At 39.2% G+C, this 18,948-nt stretch overlaps 1 long non-coding RNA gene across 1 annotated transcript in view; it reads right to left on the bottom strand.

Moving 5' to 3' along the window:
• Window positions 1-18,948, bottom strand: part of LOC138166636 (uncharacterized) — a 123,624-nt gene that overhangs the window by 95,224 nt on the left and 9,452 nt on the right. The window contains exon 2 of the long non-coding RNA XR_011169666.1: window positions 9,294-9,329. This is a non-coding gene — a long non-coding RNA (uncharacterized lncRNA). The remainder of the gene's footprint in view (window positions 1-9,293; window positions 9,330-18,948) is intronic.

Genomic DNA, 18,948 nt, shown 5'->3' with positions numbered 1-18,948 from the left:
TTTTTTAAAAATAACAAAAAAAGCACTGTGTAAATGTTATCTCCTCTTATGGCATTGTTCTCCCCCCAAAAAGAAGAAAAAGAAAGCTGGCTTCAGAGCCAAAAAGATCTGGTTCAAGTCCCACTTCTGAAATACACTGGCTGTGTGACCTTGGGTAAGTCACAAGTTCTCAGTCCCACAGTGACATTCTCAGAATGTGAATTGAAGAATAGATGTCAACATGCATTGGTAGTGAGAGTTCCCTCACCTAGATGTCCCCTACATAAATGAAATCATAAGTCTATTCCCTAATTGTTGTTGGGGAATGGGCATGTCTTAATTCTTCCTTATATACTCCACAGTGCCTGTAGTGTGTACTAGGCACTAAACTAGCATCTTCTTTATTTTGTGCATTAAATACTTCAATACACTGAGGATATGTGATTTCATGGAAGCAGTTACTCATTCCGCTAGTACACATCTGTGATAGTAATGGCAATTAAAGATTCCCCTGTATTGGCTTGGTTTTCAAACTGATTGTGTTAAAACCCAGAGTTTGTTAATCCCACCTGTGGGATGGGCTTGTTGATGTGAAAAGAAAGTCCTGAAGTGGGAGGAGCTGGTGATGTAGATTTGGAGAGACACTAGAGAGAGGCGGAAGATCTTTTTTTTTTGGTAGCTGCACCTCGTGGAGAGAGAGAGACTAAGAGAATTGCTGGTGGCCGCTTTGAATTGCCCTGGACTTTTGAGACCTGCCCCCTGAGCTGCCAAGGACTGAGGAGACATGGCTGTTTTGCTGGTACTTTGTCTGTCTGTTTTGATGTTATTTTGCCAGATTTGTCCACTGGTGAAAGACTGTCCTGTTGAAGAAGTCCTGGAACCTGGTATTTGGTTAAGAAGGCCTGAGACTGTCCTGCAGACAGAGAGTGAATACTGTCCACTGGTGAGGGACAGTACTGTTGTTGCAGGGGTCTGGAGACTGTCCGGCAGACAGAATGAATACTGTCCACTGGTGAAGGACAGTGCTGTTGTTGCCGGGGTCTGGGAGCCTTTCTGTTGGTTCAGAAGCCCTGAAGAAGGATTTTCTTGTTGTATGTTTACAGAAATCCTGGGAGAGGGCTTTGCTAATGTGTTCAGGGGTTCTAGGACTGTTCTACAGACAGAGGATAAATTCATGAAGGGACTGGCAATGTATCTTATGGCCTTGCTAAGCCTTGTCTCCCCAGGAACTAAGATTGCTGAGAACTTGCCTCGTGTCAAGATGAAGAAAAGACCTCCATTTGGGTATTAAGTGCTGTGTTTAAACTTGATGTAACTCTGGGGTAGATTCAATTGTGATCCAGGGGTGGGAAACTTTTGACCTTTTTGTGTTCTATGGTTGAGCAAATGAATGTATTTTACTTATGTTTGGAAACTAATCTCCATTTGAGAAGAGGGGCTTTGTGGTGGACTTAATTAAGGTATAGCCTAGGAGTGGAGAAGTATTTAGAACAGAGACTTTGTAATTGATTGAATGATTGGAAGGTCCTGGGGTGGGGTAGTCCTTGGAGATTATTTAATCACACTTAGTAAATGCTGTATTTTGAATGATGTCATGTTTTAATCTTCTCTGTTCTTGGTTGGTCACTGAATAAAATAGAGAGCACCTATGCTGGTATTTTGAACCTGGGAAGTTGCCTTTGCTTGGTATTACATTACAACATCCCATCTTCTCTATAACTTAGCACTTGGTCTTCAACAATGGCTATGGCTGAAAATTGTATTAACCTGCAGCCAACATAGTAGAGAGCCTGTTCAAAGGTTAGCTAGTCTCGTCCTCAGAAAAAAAAAAATTCACTGCCAGGCTTAACCTTCTCATCCTGATAGGAAAATAGTAACAAACTGATTTAGAGAGATAATAAGTCAAGACTCTCAACTGAGATTAGCAGTACCAGATTTGGGGCTATCCTGCAAAGCAGGAATCACAAAAGTGATTTGGCACTAGCTAAAAAATGAAATTTTGGACAAGTATGCAACATGCAGAAGGGGAAAGGAATCCAGTAGGCTATTGTTTGATAAATGCAAAAACTCTAGCTATTGGGGGGAAATGTTGTTATTTGACATAAACTGCTAGGAAAACTGGAAAGCATTCTGGCAGAAATTGGGTTTAGACCAATACCTCATACCATATACCAGGATTAGCTCCAAATGGATACATGATAGATATAAAAGGTCATATCACAAATAAACCAGAGGAATAGTCTGAGGATTAACCTAGGTAATATGATGAGACACTCATCATCATTGGCCTAGTCAACTTTTAGTCATGACAACCTATTGATTGTAGTAATGTTTGCCTAGTCTTAAAAGCCCCCAGTATTGAATTCCATTTTCAAGTCACATTAAATAAATGCAGTCAATCTTGATAAGACATGTAACTTAATAGAAAAAATGACTTGGGAAGAAGCTCAGGGCATGAGAGACCGGGGAAGAGTATGACAAAAAAAGGAAGGAACAGAATGGTGGGTTTCAGTTTCATCTTTCTATTGACTACTAGACAATTTGTAAGGTCCCTTTCAGCTCTAAATTTATGATCCCCACAATCTATAATGAGATATTTGAGTGGCAAGGTTAGCACTCTTGTAGGCTAATCATGAGTACATAGGATTTCACATTAAAGGCCATGTTGGTTGTCAGAACACATGATTTTCCCAGAGTTACATCCACATCCACATAAATAGTAAGTGTTCTAACAGGATTCTGGGTACTTTTTGAAGGCAATGAGTTTTTCAAAATCCACCTGAATTTTATCCTCTCTACCAGAAGCCTTTGTTCATGGCCATATCAAGGGGTGACAGTGCCCAGGCATTGCAACAGTCAAGGACACAGTGTACAAATTTACTGGAAAGATCAGTTCTTGATTATTTCATAATCATACACTTGATATTTGGAAACTTCTGCCTCTTACTAATTGCTTAATTAAGGTGCACCAAATTTCATAGAAATCACAGGTTTAACTGCAATAAGAGAGATACGGAGTGTTTCTCTTGATCTGAAATTCAGCTACATCCCATCTATCCTCCTATGGTACATACTCTGACTCTAGTTATTGGAGATGATAATAGAAACTCATTTAAATGATTGGAATCCAAGCACCTGGTGACCTGTGGGACTTTATTTTTCCATCTGTATGTCCACAAGAAGATGTGAAATAGATAAATCAATAATGGCAGAGAACTGGAAACTAACTTTACATTCTCCAAATCATTAAATAAAAGTTTCATTAACAGAGACTTCCATAAATAGACTGCCAGGTAGGTGACCTTCATGAAAATTACTGTTAAGACAAAGGCCTTTTCATTCATTTTGAAAGATGTTTGACAAGTGAGTGACTCTTCCCTGAATGTCTTTGCTATTAAGCTTCCCTGGAACCCCCAAGGCCCCCATACCTGAGCTCTGGATACCGTCTTTTAACACAAGGCAACAAATACCTTTGGTGAGTTAGACCAGTAGCCTACACAACAAAAACAGCCCACATAATTGAGTCCTAGGCACAGAGTAGAAAATCCTATTGTTTTCTTATCAACAATCCCTGAAATTTGCAGAAAAGGAGGTGACTTTAGCACACAGGGAATGGCTAAACACACCAGAGCACAGTGTTGTGGCAAGAACATAAGCTATGATTCAAATCCTACCTGTGATTATTGTGACTTGCCCAAAAATCATACAGATAGGCTATATCTTTCACTGTGTTAAATGGTGGGGATGCAAATATGAAAGTGAAGACAGATCCTGCCCCAAGGAGCTTACATTCTAATATGGGAGACAATATTTATAAAGGAATGGGGAGCAGAGTGGTAGAGAATTTTGGTTTGGGAAGATGGTGAATAAGGCCATAGAAGAGTAGATTCATACATCCTTTTGAGCAGTAATGCCAGTTTTGCTTTGATTATGGTTCCAGAACTTGAGGGAGGAGCTTTGGGAGAGGTGATGAAGGAAAGGGAGATTGGAGGATATGGCAGAAGAGCTAAGGAGATAGCAGGGGAGTAAAGCCAAATATTGCTATAGTCTGCCAATATGCCATGATCCCATGAAACTACATGGGGCACTCACCAATCAAGATAGCAGCGCTCTAGGGTAGAAAATCTGAACATGAAAGGATTAACTCCTCCAAGGCTTGGTACCTGACAAAATGCCAGGTAAGCATCAAAGGAAATAAGGACTATGGCAATTTTGAGGACCGAGAGATTATTTCTGATTGAAAAGAATGAAGTACCAAGGGTATTATATATAATATATATTCCTTTGAAATAAGGGCAGAATTCCCATATGATTGGAAGGCATTCTGGAGGAGGGCAACACAAAAGCAAACACTTGGAGGCTGCAACCAATGAGGATTGTCTGAGAGATGGAGAGGAGATCTGTTTGTAGGACAAACATTTATTACATGTAGTAATGAAGTGTAATTTATGTAGGTAAAATATGTAGGTACTGGGCTAAGTCCTGCAGTTAAAAAGATTTTAAAATGACACAATCTCTACCCTTAAAGGGCTTACATCCTTTCAGGTACATATGATATATACATCTATGATGTGATGTGGAGTGTGATAGGGACAAAGAAGGAATCCAGACAAAGTGATCTAAGGAATTTGGGGGAGGAGATGAACCCTTGCTGGCAAAGGGAAGAGGAAGGTGGAGAAAATGAGTGTGTGTGGTGAGGGATGGGGGATGGCCTGTGCAAATACATGGGGGAGGGGGAAATCTTCAGTTTGGGAATATGTAATAGTACTGTGAAACATGTAGGATAAGTAGAGAAGCAATGGGGGTAATAAGACTGGAAGCCAAATATAGAAGATCCCAAATAGCAAGACAAGGAGTTTGGCTTTTATCCTAAAGGCAATAGGTAGCCACCAAAGAAGCAGTCTCCCTGGAGCAGAGCATTTTGTTTTGTGGAGCACCAAAAAATAAGCCCAGAAGATATGTAAGCTCCCAGAGTTTACATTACTGAATGTAAGCTCCTTGGGGGCAGGGACCAGGCTTCACTTTGACTTAACATAATACATGACCTAATATAATATATTATGCTAATATAACGTTACTAATTTTTATGCATACATTATTCATCATTACTACGTGTAGTAGGCAATAACAACAAGAAAAACAACAATAATTACATTGGGGATGACGGCAGCATTTACACAGTATCTACTATGAACTAGGCATAGCACTAAGTGCTTTATAAATATTATCTCATTTTTTCCTCACAAAAACCCTGGGAGGTAGGTGCTGTTATTATTCCCATTTTATAGTTGAGGAAACTGAGGCAGACAGACTTTCCCAGAGTCACAAAGCTACTAAGTATCTGTGGCTGGATTTGAACTCGAGTCTTCTTGACTCCAGACTCAACATGCCCTCCAGTACACCATTTATCTGCGTAATAAAGTTGGTTTGTCTTGGATTATAGACGGGCTGAAATATTAATTTAAGAAGACCTGGGAACAAAGTGAACACACATTGATTAAATAATGGCTAAATTAATTGTTCTAGATGAATGTAACGGAACATCATTGTACTGTAAGAAACTATAAATAAGCAGAATTCAGAGAAGTATAGGAAGATTTATATGAATTAATATCAAAGTAAGCAAAAGTAATATTCAGGACTACCACAATGTAAAAGGGAAGAAAAAATTGAATGATGCATAATTATAATAACCAAGCTTCTCTCCAACAAAATGAAAAAATGTATCTCCCTCCCTTCCTTGCAGGAACTTGCACATACTAGAAAATAGGTGTTTGATATGTCTTATAGATTTGCTGAATGCTGTTAAACTTAATTGATATGTTGACTAATTTGGCTAAGCTGGTTTTTTTCTCTTCTTAGTCTTTGTAGGGAAGAGTGAAGAATGTATCATGAGATACCACAGTGTGTCCCAAAAGTCTTTGTGCATTTCTAAGTTTTAACTCTACTAAAACTTTTGAGACCAACCTCCCCTCATGTATGTAAGGCATTTTGTGAAAATGTAAAGCCATGTATAAATGCTACTTATTATTATTGTCATCATATACTTGGGCAAGAAGGTGATAAAAAAACAAAAGACAAAAAATTAATTTTTTTTAATTTAAGACTAAGGATTTGGAAAGTTGTTTTGTGTGCAATGAAGAAATCATCTGGTGGTGCTGGCCTTCTTGAGTCAGAGAGACTTATCTTCATTGTTCCCTTTTCTTATCATGGATTTCAATGACTGGAACTTCTGATGTACTGTTTAGATCACAACAGTCTCTTCTTTGAAATATTTTTTGGGGGGAGTATGACTCAGGCAGACTATAGGACATCTTATCAGAAACATTTACAAAGTACAAAGAGACTAATAAATTCTGGTTTTGAAATAACAGAGGCTAGTGATAAATTTCTACCATCTTCCATAAATCCTTCTTCATGTCAACACAGACCAATAAACCTAAAATATGTCCCCAAGAACTCCCATGTTCATTCAAGGTGGCAACAGCAGAATGCTTGTGCAGTGCCAATGAAACCAATTTCCTCACTTCGCCTTTTATTGGCTGGGAAAGGTTACCTTCCACCCACAAAGGCCAAACATTATTTTAAATGTACAAGAAACATAAGCATTGCACAAGGCACATGGGGATGTGGAAGGAAACAAACTCCTATATTTGTACTGCAGAAAGATACTGCAAACATATACTTTTACTTTTGAAACCCAGGTTCTATTTACTTTATTTTAGGTCACCGTTTTGTTACCATAAATAGCTACCAAGTTTGTTACTGCACTCCAGAGGCCTGGGAGGGTTAAACTGTGTTTTCTAGAAGGGTGAAGAAATGGGAAATGGAGAGAGTTTTTTTTTTTTTGCGACATTCAAAATGGTGAGGGTTTTTTGAGTATCATTTTATTATGGCCTAGAGAGGCAGCTAGGTGTCTCAGTGTATAGAGAGTTGGACTTGGAGTCAGGAAAGCCTGTGTTCAAATCCAGTCTCAGACACTTGCTAGCTGTGTGACCCTATTAGGCAAGTCATATAATCCTGTTTGCCTTCATCCACTAGAGTAGGAAATAGCAAACCACTCCCAGATATTTGTCTAGAAAACTCCATGGACAGTATGGTCCACAAAGTCACAAAGAGTCAGACACAACTGAACCACAACAACCATGAAAAGCAATTCTTTCGTGAATAATAATGAGAGGTGACATCAATAGTAGGAGTAATAGCAACGGCAATAGTAGCAGCAGTAATAGTAATTGGGCAGAAATAGTAGTAGTGTTAAAATAGTTACAGTAATATTAGTAGTGGCAGCAATAATAGGAGTATAAATACTAATAGTAACAGTAGTAATAGTAACCATAGCAGTAGTAATAGCAACAGTAGTAGCAATAGTAATAGTAGTAATAGTAACAGAAGTAGTAGTAATAGTAATACTAACAATAGTAGTAACCATAGCAGCAGTAATAGTAACAGTAGAAGTAGTAGTAACAATAGTAGCAATAGTGGTAGCAGTAGTGATAGTAACAGCAGCAATAGTAGTAATAGCAGCAGTCATAGCAGTAGCAATAATGATGTCACATTTCAGCAGAATATAAAATAAGCAACTTGAGGACAGGAATTGTTTTCTGTTTTGTCTATAACCTTAGATCCTAGCACAATGCTGGGCCTATAGAAGGCATTAAATAAGTGCCTGTTACAGAATATATATATTGCTTTATAATTTACATAGCATTTCTCTAACAACAACCTTCTGGGCTAGGTAGTGTAAGTATCTCTGCTTTATAAATAAGTAAACTGAAATTCATAAAAAAGGACACCTCCAAGTGTTTTGATTGTACATCTATGACACCTCACAACTAAAAACAAAGTAGTCTGATATACTAATAACAGAAGATGGCTAAAACCACAACTAGCATAATAAGGGAAAGAAAATGCTTTGTATAACTCAGTTTAGCTAAAAGTTAACCAGAAATACACCCTCAACTGTTCTTGCTGAAAATATTTCTGCAATAATTTTCTTATCTTATTAAGCAAAGAACACAGAAAAATGTCTTAGTGTTTCTTTGATGGTTTAAAATGTTGTAGTTCCCTAGAATTATCTTTAAGGGCATGAAATTTCATTGGACCATTTTTTTTAAACCATAAGTGTAGGACATCAAGCTGAAATAGATACTAATTGCTATATCTACTAAAATGTATACTAAAATAAACTATTTCTAAAAACAAAATCACTGTTTACAAAGTGGGTAACTGAATAAATGTGTTATATTTGTTGAATGTACTGTTATTACACCATAAGAAATGGCAAAAAAAAATGAAGAATTCAGAGAAACACAGGAAGACTTGGATGAACTGATGCACGGTAAAGAAAGCAAAAGTCAGAAGACCATTTAACAGAATGATCACATGAATGTAAATGAAGACAAGCCAAAAAAGGTGACAAAACTCAGGTTTCAACTCATTACCATGTGACTTCCTTTCTGTTAACAAATATTAAAATACAAAAATGAAAAGTAACAAGTACCATCAAGCTCAGTGGATGGTTTTACTCATGGGGACATACTAAGGTGTAGAAAAGTGGGTTTGGGGAACGGATGTATTTTGGGAAGTGACCAATTTGTCAAAAATAAAATGCATCAATATTTTACACGAATGAATTGCACCAAAAACCATGAAGCACTCAAGCTTTTGTCTTCTCTGAGCCCATATTTTAATATTCTTCTTGATACAAGAGAAGTAGAGAGTCAACAACAGCCAAGTCAATGACACCAAAATATGGAAGTCACACTGAGTTTCAGAGAAGTAAACAGCCTTGAATTTTAAGAGTACCATGCCAGATCATAGGAAAGTACTCTGTGGGAGATCAGAAAGGAATAATGCAGTAAAGGGAATAAAGTACTTTACTCTGACCACTGTGTACTTACTACACGGGCCAGGAGATGGAAACAAAGAATCACGGGGTTAAGAGATTTGGAACTGGAAGAGACTTGAGGCCATCTAAGTCCACCCCCTCATTTTCCAGATGGGTTGCCATGATGTTTGTTCTGATAAGCTACTGAGAAGAGGCGAGGCTTCCAGAGAGTGGGACAGTTTTTTTTTTTCTTAATGTTGCTTCTTTATTTTAAAGTTTCAGGCTGGAAATTGACTTCAGGCACATGTCAACTGTGACAGCAAAACTTTAAGATTCAGTAGGAAAGTAATCTGCTTGTACCTCATAAAACCCATCTCCTGACTTCCTAGCAGAATGACTTTTTCAAGTAAAGCTGTATTTAAATCTTTTGCATTTCTTTTTAAAACATGACCAAAATTTCTCTTAGTATCCCTTCCTCGCTTACCTCTAAGAGATCCATCCAAAAAACTCACAAATGTTTCTAAAGAAAAGAAAGGAAGAGAAAAAATTAGCAAAACTGATAAATATATCCAAAATGTCTGAAAATGAGTACAAGGTACCATACATCTGAAAAGAAGTGGGGTGGGGATCTCTGCACAAGGATTTTTCTTAGTTCCAGTGCGTTAAACTATCACTATTTCCACCTGTCCAACTAAATCTGATGTTACTTTCATGAAACATCTTAAGCTTTCCACATCTTCATAGGTTCATAGTTGCTACAGTAGATTAGTAGATGGTTCACAGATGTTATAGTACACACAGGTTCAAAAGTCAGAGGAAGTGGGGTCAAATTCTACCTTTGATGTTTACCAATCATATGCCATTGGGCGATCACCATTGGGACACTAGCATCACCTTAGAAGACTATCCTAGGATTCAGAATTGGAAAGAACTTAGAAGTCATCCAGGCTAAAAATACATCCCCATTTTAGAGATGAGGAAATTGAAACCCAGAGATAAAATGACTTACCCAAAATCACATGAGCAAAGCTGGGACTCAAACTCATCTAACTCCAAAGCCCCAAATTCTTTCCATGCCTTTTTAAGTTCGCTCCATCCCCTTCTTGGTCTTCTTGGTGTAGTGCAATGAAAAGGCAGATCAATTTTTAGTCAGAGGACCTGTCTCTGCCACTTACAAACCTTGGGTAAATTTACCTCTTTGGGCCTCAGTTTCCTCTTCTGAAAAAATGAGAGGAACTGACTAAATAACCTCTGAGGTTCCTTCCAGCTCTATGATCTTAAGCAACTGAATCTCTCTGGGCCTCAGTTTCTCCTCTGCAAAATGAGGGGATTGTACTCAATGATCTCTTAAGTTCTTTCTGGTTCTAAATCTATGATCTTAAATTTAACCTCTCTGGGCTTCTGTTTCCTCTTCTGTAAGTATGTAAGATGTTATTCTGTAAGAATGACAGTCTCAGAATAAATGACCTCTGAGGTCCCTGCCAGCTCCAAATCTGTAATCCTCAATTATTTAACTTCTCTGGGCCTCAGTTTCCACATCTGTAAAAATGAAAGACTCAGAATAACGACCTCTGAGGTCCCTGCCTGCTCCAAAGCTATGATTCTGTGACTAGAACCAAGTGATAAATTTCCCAATGTCATGCTCCACACTGACAGAACCCAAATAGGAGAGAAGGATGAGTCTTGGTCTCCTTCCTCCAGAGGAAGCAAAGTCTCAGGAAAGAAGAAGATGGACAAGCTGGGATTGTTTGCTTGTGTGAATGCTGCTCGGGAGACAGCCTGCATAGTATTGGAAATTAAAGCAAACTGCCAAATGGGAAAGCTCAAAAAAAAAAAAAAAAAGAAAGAACCCCATATCATATGGGGACAAGCATGGCTCTTGGCAGCAGGGTCCATCATTGGAGATGCTACTGAGAGAGAAAATTAGACTGACCTCTGAGGCATAGGTCAAACCTCCCCTCACCACAGGGAAACAGAGGTACAGCCCCCCACCCCACCCCCTGGGAGAGGTGGCAAAGGTCTCTCAATACCTGGGAAATTACACAGGTGGAATTTTATCTCTGACATTTCATTCCCTGACCCTGAGAAAAACAGGACCCTCCAGTTAAACAATGACAGGCTGAAAGGAAACATGCCCGTGGATGACATCTCCCGAACAGCTAGGTCTCTGGGGCAGGCATCACAAACGGCATTTCATAAAGCCGGTGTATGTTTGGATTTCATCAGAGGAGTAGGAAGGAGGGGGCTAAAAGTTTAGAAAGAGGAAAATAAGGAGGCTGTGTACCATTACTCTGGTTCTCCTCCTTCCCAAGGGCCATCCATATCCTCTCCATATGTGTCTGAAAATGACAGTCTGACGGGTTGGCTGGAGCCGGCCATTTGGTTTATTTGGGCCTTTCGGTGTGATATTTTAACTGAGAGGACTGGCTGCAGAAACTGAGACACTTTGTGTCGGGGGTGGAAAGAGTAAATCAGCCGGGCAGCTCTACTGTCAGAGAAGCCCCAGGAAAGGTGGGAGGTCTGGAATTAGCCAGGCCAGCTGTACTCTGACACTGAGGCTCAGAGGTGTCAGCCCAGACCCTGCCGTCTGGTCAGGGAAGCAGGGGAGTGGAATCATCCTATGACTGCAAAGGAACCAAGTGGCTTGCTCGTTATTCTGTAGTGAGATTGCTGCCAATGGAAGCAGCTTCTATCTGAAGGGAAGGAATAGATTTTTAACTATTTTGACGGCCATCAGACTGTGGGAATAAAGATCAGTAAGACACCTGGGATTCCATTGATATGGAGAACCCCAGAGGAGGAAGTTTCCTCTTACCAATGCACCTTCTCTACAAATTAAAAGTCTGCAGGGACCCGGGGTCCCTGGGAAGGTAACTGACTGGCCCAGGGTCACACAGACAGTGGGTGTCAGAGGCAAAATTTGAACCCAGGTGTTCCTGAACCTGAGGCCTATTCTCTAATCATTACGCCATGTTGGTTTTCATCAGAATATAGCCCCTTAATAAAAGGATTTGTTCTGTAAAACTTGGAGTCAGTCAAAAGGTTGCACCCGAGGACCTAAAAGGCCACAGGTTCCCTACCCCTAGGATAAAGCACCAGGCCTGGAGTCAGGAAGAATCCTCTTCCTGAGTTCAAATCCGGCCTCAGACACTAGTTGGGTGACCCTAGGCAAGTCACTTAACTCTGCTTGCCTCAGTTTCCTCATCTGTAAAATGAGCTGGAAAAGGAAATGGCAAACCACTCCAGTGTCTCTGCCAAAAAAAACCCAAATGGAATCATGGAGATCAGATAGGACTGAAAGGACAGACTAACAACAACCTCTGTCTCCAAAGCCAGAATTCCTTCCACTGCCTCAGTTTCCTCATCTGTAAAAGGGGATTATAAAAGCCTGTAGCACCTCCCACAAAAGACTGTGAGGCTTAGTTGAGATAATGTCTCCAAAGCACTTTGCAAACCCATGAGCCCTACAAAAAGTAAGCTTTTATTATACAAGAACCAACAGTGCCAGAAAGAAGTTCTTTGCATTTTGGTCCTGATAACAAACTCTATTTTGTGCAGTGAATGGCCCAGACACAGAACAGCCCATCCGTGACTATTTCAGAAGTGTGATTACCCCGTTCTTTTTGTCACTGTTCCCAGTCACCTGATACAGAGCATCGCACATGCTGAGCCTTCCCAGTGCTACCCACAAACTCAAAACAGGATGATGAATTTGTTTAAGTCTCCTGAGCAATTTTCCAGGGACGCAAATGAAATGCCTTGGCATTTGGTTCACATCTTTTTAAAAAAGGGAGGAAAAAAAACACCTTTCTGTAGAGTACAATGGATCTCATGAGATCTGAAGCATGAATCTTCCATTTGTCTGCTTGCATATTTTTATGACTTTGCTTGATGGATAATATCTTAACATATTCCAGTCCATGCCCTTAACTGAGAGAGGAGTCACCAGCAAAATAGGGTCTCTTTATGAGGCAGCCCTCAAGGTCCCACGTGACTAAATGGGCTCATGCCTCACCAATGCTTTTGTACATCAGCCTGGCAATGAAGAAAGTTGGGAAATAGATCATCTTAATTTGAAAGAATGGCACCTATGAAGTGGGCTATGGTCCTAACTTCTGTCTCAGTCTGATATTTTAAAATTTTTCTTTAAAAATATTTCCATGACTGGGAAATATTTAATACTTAACAATAATTTAGGCTTTCATTGAACTAAAATGAAAATTGAAAGGGAAAGGAATCAAACACATAGATATATGGATCGATAGATAGAGGGAAGGATGGATGGATAGATGGGTGGATGGATGGATGGACAGGACAAATGGATAGATAGATTTTTTTACTGTAACCTTTAGATATGGTGGAAAGAAACCTAGTCAAAGATGGATGCATTTTATCAATAATAGTAACTTTAAAAACTAGCAGGTTTGTAGGTTTGCAAAGCATTTTACAAATGCCATTTACAAAAATCATTAAATTCTCACAACAACCCTGTGAGGTAGGTACAATTGTTATCCCCATTTTGCAGATAAAGAAATTGAGGCTGAGAGTATTATCCCCCATTCACTCCCTTTAACTGTATTCCTCCTACGGCACTTTTTATTCCATTAGGGTAGAAGTTAGGGGAGGCAGTTTTCAGGTGAGCATCAAGAGCTTTCTAATAAATCAAACTGTCCCAGAACGGAATGGACTACTTTTGGAACAAATGAGGTCTCCATTAGTGGAAATTTCCAAGAAGATACTGTATAGCCACATCTAACTATTATGTCTTACTCATGAGACTCTATCTCCCTTCTCTGTGACTTTGTACTGGCCCTCTCCCTTGGAGGAATCTTGGAATTCTTGGAATCTTGGAATCACTAACTTTCCTTCAAGGCTAAGCGATGGCCTTTCCTCATTCCCCTGACAACATTGCACCCCCACCAAAAAGCCTTATGTTTATATATATATATATATATATATATATATATATATATTCTACATGTCCTCATGTATGTTCATTTGTCTCCCCTGAGAGAATGTAAGCTCCCTGAGGGCAAGGATGATTTCACTTTTGTCTTTGTATTCTCAGTGACTAGCACATGAGACACTCCTGTTGGTTGATCTGTCACAAGACACTCCACCTCTTGACTCTAGGCATTCTTTCTCTCAGGCTGTTCCCCATACCTGAAATGATCTCCCTCCTCATGTCTGCCTACTGACCTCCCTGGCTTCCTTTTACTCCCAACTAAAATCCCACCATCTATAGGAAGCCTTCCCCAGACTCTCTTCATTCCAGTGTCTTCTTTTTGCTAATTATTTCTTGTTTTTTCTATATTTTTGTATATAGCTTGTTTTGTATATATTTATTTGCTTGTTACCTTCCCGATTACACTGTGAGATCCTTAAGGGCAAGAACTGTGTTTTTACCTCTTTCAAGTGCCCAGTACAGTGCCTGGCATATAGCAGGTGCTTAATAAATGTTGCTTAATTGATTGATCTCAGATGTGCTAGAAAAGGGCTTCATGATTCATTCAGGGATTGTACTAGATGCAACAAGAAATTAACTTTAATAGGAACTATCAGGTTCCTACGATCTGCCAAGAACATGGAATATAAAGACCAATACAATACAAGTCCTGGCCTCAAGGAGCTTACATTTTACTGAGGGGGGCAACACGTATACAGAGAAGCAAATACAAACTGAAAAGAGGGTGTCCCAAAAGTTTAAGTGTGGTTTTTATGCTCTTAAAGTTTATAACTGTTATTAAAGGTCATTGGAGGCTTAGGGTGGATGAACACTTGTTGAGTATATATATATATATATATATATATATATCTTCTGGGGAAAGATTTAACCATCTGGTCACTCAGATTGTTTCCAACTCTAAAATTCTTTGATAATCTGACCAAAAAACCTGTATAACTTAAGGAACAGGGATTTAACAAATACAAAATGCTTCACCAGCTCTTCCCTGGGTCCTCATTGATGAAGCATTCAATTACAGTGAGTGTCAATACCTTGAAAAAAAATACAATCCCAGGGAGGTCAGTATTAGTTTTCATTTTTAATCAAATTCTCAAGTTCCTTAAGTTTGACTTTTTTTAAAGTCCTGCCTAATCTTTTCAGGCCTTGGATCCATGGACTGGTGCTCATTTACATGGCTAATTTAAGAGAAATTGACTCTGAGTCCCTTGTTACATTCAAGGCATCTCTGTATTAATTAGTCCGTTAACTCAGTTGGTTAGAACACAGTGCTAATGAGACTGAAGATATGAATTCAATCCCCATACCATATGGGCCTGTTCTGAAGCCAGGCTGTACCTACCTCAGCCAGGCAACTGATAAAGGCACAAGGTCATGAAAGAAAGAATACTAGGGAGCATGGATGGAGCATTTCCCCATCTCCACTTGTGGGGATGGGGTTAGGAGTGGGAGGAAATGCCCTACTAAGCACAGTTCAGGGTTGTAATTCTCAGTAGGTCAAATATGAAACAGCTGGTCCCACCACTTTCTCCTTCCTAACATCACCCCAAATCTATAAGTGGAAAGAACCATGGACCAACTTGAAATACCACTTTTCTTTACAGATGAAGAAATGAAGGTCTATAACAGCTACATATGTTTACTTCTTTCATCAGATCACAGATTTAAAAGGGAACTTAGAAGCCATCAAGTCTAATCTCCTCTTTTTTACACATGAGGAAACTGAGGCACAAAGAATTTTTTTAAGTGGCTTAACCAAAGTCACATAGGTAGTAAGTGTCTGAGGTAGGATTTGAACCCAGGTCTTCCTGACTCTAAGCCCAATACCCTACTGCCCCTCCCTTGGTCATATTTACTTATATGAAATTCCCATGTTATCCCTCGAGGCCAGTCAGGTGGCAGCACTGAGCCTGGAATCAGGAAGATCTGAGTTCAAATGTGACCTCAGACACTAACCAGCTGTTTGACCCTGGGCAAGTCACTTAACCCTGTTTGCCTCAGTTTCCTTCTCTGTAAAATGATCTGGAGAAGGAAATGGTAAACCACTCCAGTATCCTTGCCAAGAAAACCCCAATGGGGTCACAAAAAGGAGGTCACAACTGAACAACAACATTCCTTCTCTTCTTCTCATCATTAAGGTATCAAAACTGGAGTTTTTAGGAATGATCTCTAATCTCTTCCCAGTCAATAAACTCTCTAAACCCAGAGATAAGCCACAAAATGTGGTAGGTCTCTTCTATCATTATTACATCTGACAGCCCCCCCCAAATCACTTAATATTCATTTCAGTCTTCTTTTCAGACAGTCTTAAAAATCAATTTCAAAATTTTTCTTCTTGATCCTGTCATTTAGCCCTGAAATAGCCCCCAACTGATTACTTCGGAGAATTAGCTTCTCTCTCTTTTTCCTTCAGTTTTGTCAGTTTCACTCACAAGGCTGGCTTTGTGTCAGATTCGACTTGCCATTCATTTCAGAGCTGTTGTTTTCTCGGACTCAAAAATAAAAAATAAAAAAAGGAATCTTTTTTCAGCTACTTGTCATAGGACAACTTTCTATTTGGTTTAAAAAACATAAAAGCGATAGTTAAAATCCAGCGGGGGGTAAGTGACAAATCAGCTCTAAGAGGGAAAAGGGAGGATTTAAAATTACAGTGACTAAGAAAACTGCATGGGGGCCCTTTTAAAGCCTCTGCTTTCTTAATAGGAAATTAGGAGTGTTAAATGCTGTCTTATTTATTAATAAAAAGTGAAAGTTAAAATGGTGAAGTTGGAGTGACAAGCAACTGGAAACTGCTTTCATGCTAATAAGAAGGAACTGTCTGAAAAGAGAGAAAAGGTAGCAGCAGCTTTTTAAAAAAAAAATGCTTTGTGCTTGTTGCCATTTCTGGAATCTGGGGATGTATTTCTTTGAATTGCTGCTGCTGCCCTTCTCCCTCTTTGCTTTTTTCAGATAATCTATACTTTTCTCTCCCTAGTCGTATTGCTAAAGAATAAAAAAACACAAGAAGAGGGAAAGGAAACAGGAAACCTATGGAAACTTAACATAAAATGAATCAGAAAAAAAAGTATGTATTTACATGTCCCTTTATTTCCCAGTCTTAGGGGGCTGATGATATTTACCACGTAACAAAGATCATAGTCAACAAGCATTTGTTAAGGGCTTACTACATACCAGTCACCTATGCTAAACATTAAAATACAAAGAAAAGGAAAAATGGTCCTAGTTCTCAAGGAGTTCATGTTCTACTGGGGAAGATAATGTATAAGCAACTAGGCACATAGAAGATCTATGCTGAGGAGATGGAAGGCAATCTCCCTGATAGTGAAATAAATATTTTTTGCAAGGAGGGGAATCAGCCCTGACATTTCATTTGTGTAGGTCTTTGGGTGAGGAAACTCCTAACTATGCAGGCTGGCAGCTTCTGAAACTTACAGGATCATAGAGCTATAGCCATCTTATTCAACTCCCTCATTTTACAGATGAGGAAACTGAGATTCCAAAAGTCATAGAATCATAAATCTAGAGCTGTAAAGGACCTCAGAGACCACCTTATCTAACTCTTTCATTCTATGTGTGAGAAAATTGAAGCCTAGGGAATTTAAGTAACTTGTCCCAGGTCAAACAAGCATAAATATATCAGGCAGGATTTGAACTCAGTTCCTCTGACTCCACTGTATCATGCTGACAATCACAGTGTAGTGGATAGAAAGTCAGCTTTTTAGAGTTCGAAAAAACTTGAGCTCTAGTCCTCACAGACTGTGGAACCCTCTGCCTACATAAACAAACCTTGGGAGTTTGAAATTGTACTAAGAAGCACTGACTATGCATGTCTATCCTTCAAAGTCCCTTTTCCCCAGAGTTTAATGGGATCAGGGAGGAGGAGTGGGGAGTGGGGGAAGACACAGTCTTAAAGTCGCCATGCATATCATCAAATACAGTCCATCTAGTCACAGAGATTTTCAGTAGAAGGCAGGGGGGATGTGGAAGGGGAATGTTTTCTTCTTGCCAGATGCATGACCTTTGGGTGGGGTCTGTGCATGGTACTAGTGACACCAAGTGGCCATTGTAACCTAGCACAGACAAATGTTTCTTGGCTACTCCCCATCGAGGTGCATTCAAAGTCTAGCAATGAAATAAATAAAATTTTAAACCAAATATTACCTTAGGACCAAGGATTATCTTACCAAAAAAATCACATGAAAAAATACAAAGAAGAAAAAAATAATTTTAGAGGGAGAAACAAACATGAGTAGGGGGAGAGATTTTATTACTACTTCATTAGATTAACAAATATATTTTTTCAAAGTCAACTATACAAATAATGAAGAGGTTGATTTTAGGAAAACATGAAAAAGCTTATATGAAAGAATGAAGAATGAAACAAACAGACCCAAGAGACCGCTGTATATAATATTGTTTGGAGACTGTGAATGACTAGACTATTCTGGGTTATATGAATATTCAAATCACCTACAAAGGACCTATGAAGGAAGATGCTTTCTACCTCCAGAAATATGTATTGTATGGTTTCATATCTACATGTGTGTATGTATATTATGTCTATGTATGTGTATATAAGCGAGTGTGCACATATGTGTGTATGAAACCACATAATATATACTTCCATATATCAGCTCTTTCTATGGAGATGGACAGCAAACACAAACATACACACACACATTCATCTTGATGTCATTTCAATGAATTATTAACCTGGTCATATGCATAGGACTTAGGACACTGCTACAGGAAAGACCAGCAGTATAAGTTCATAGGCTATAGATTTAGAGTTTAAAAAGCCCTTGGAAGCCATTTAGTTACAGGATCAAAGTTGGGAGGGCCTTCTGAGATTGCCTAGTCTCAGGTCCTCTATATCCCCCTGAGGATATGACCTGCCCAAGATCCCACAGATAGTAAGTAGAAGAGCTGAGGTTTGAACACAGGTCCACTGTCTTCAAAGACAGTGAAATACTCAATAAATTCTGGCTCCTGCATAGAATTCAACCCTGGCCTTCATTGGTAAGAGTCTCATCTAAATGGACAAACACACAATTAGTGCAGGGGGAGAACCAGAAAGGGAGATCAGGAAATGTTCCGAGATCATTGATTGACTTAATAATCAGTCACTTCTATGGTCAATTTCAGTGTGCTCTAGAAGAGGATGAAATTTTAAGAT

This window comes from Petaurus breviceps, unplaced genomic scaffold, assembly GCF_028583685.1.
Source record: "Petaurus breviceps papuanus isolate PSGF00001 unplaced genomic scaffold, PetGlider_PUasm1.0 225, whole genome shotgun sequence".
In the NCBI taxonomy this organism is placed as follows: domain Eukaryota; kingdom Metazoa; phylum Chordata; class Mammalia; order Diprotodontia; family Petauridae; genus Petaurus; species Petaurus breviceps.
Note: the sequence above shows the minus strand (reverse complement) of the source record. Positions and strands in the feature narration are given on the sequence as shown.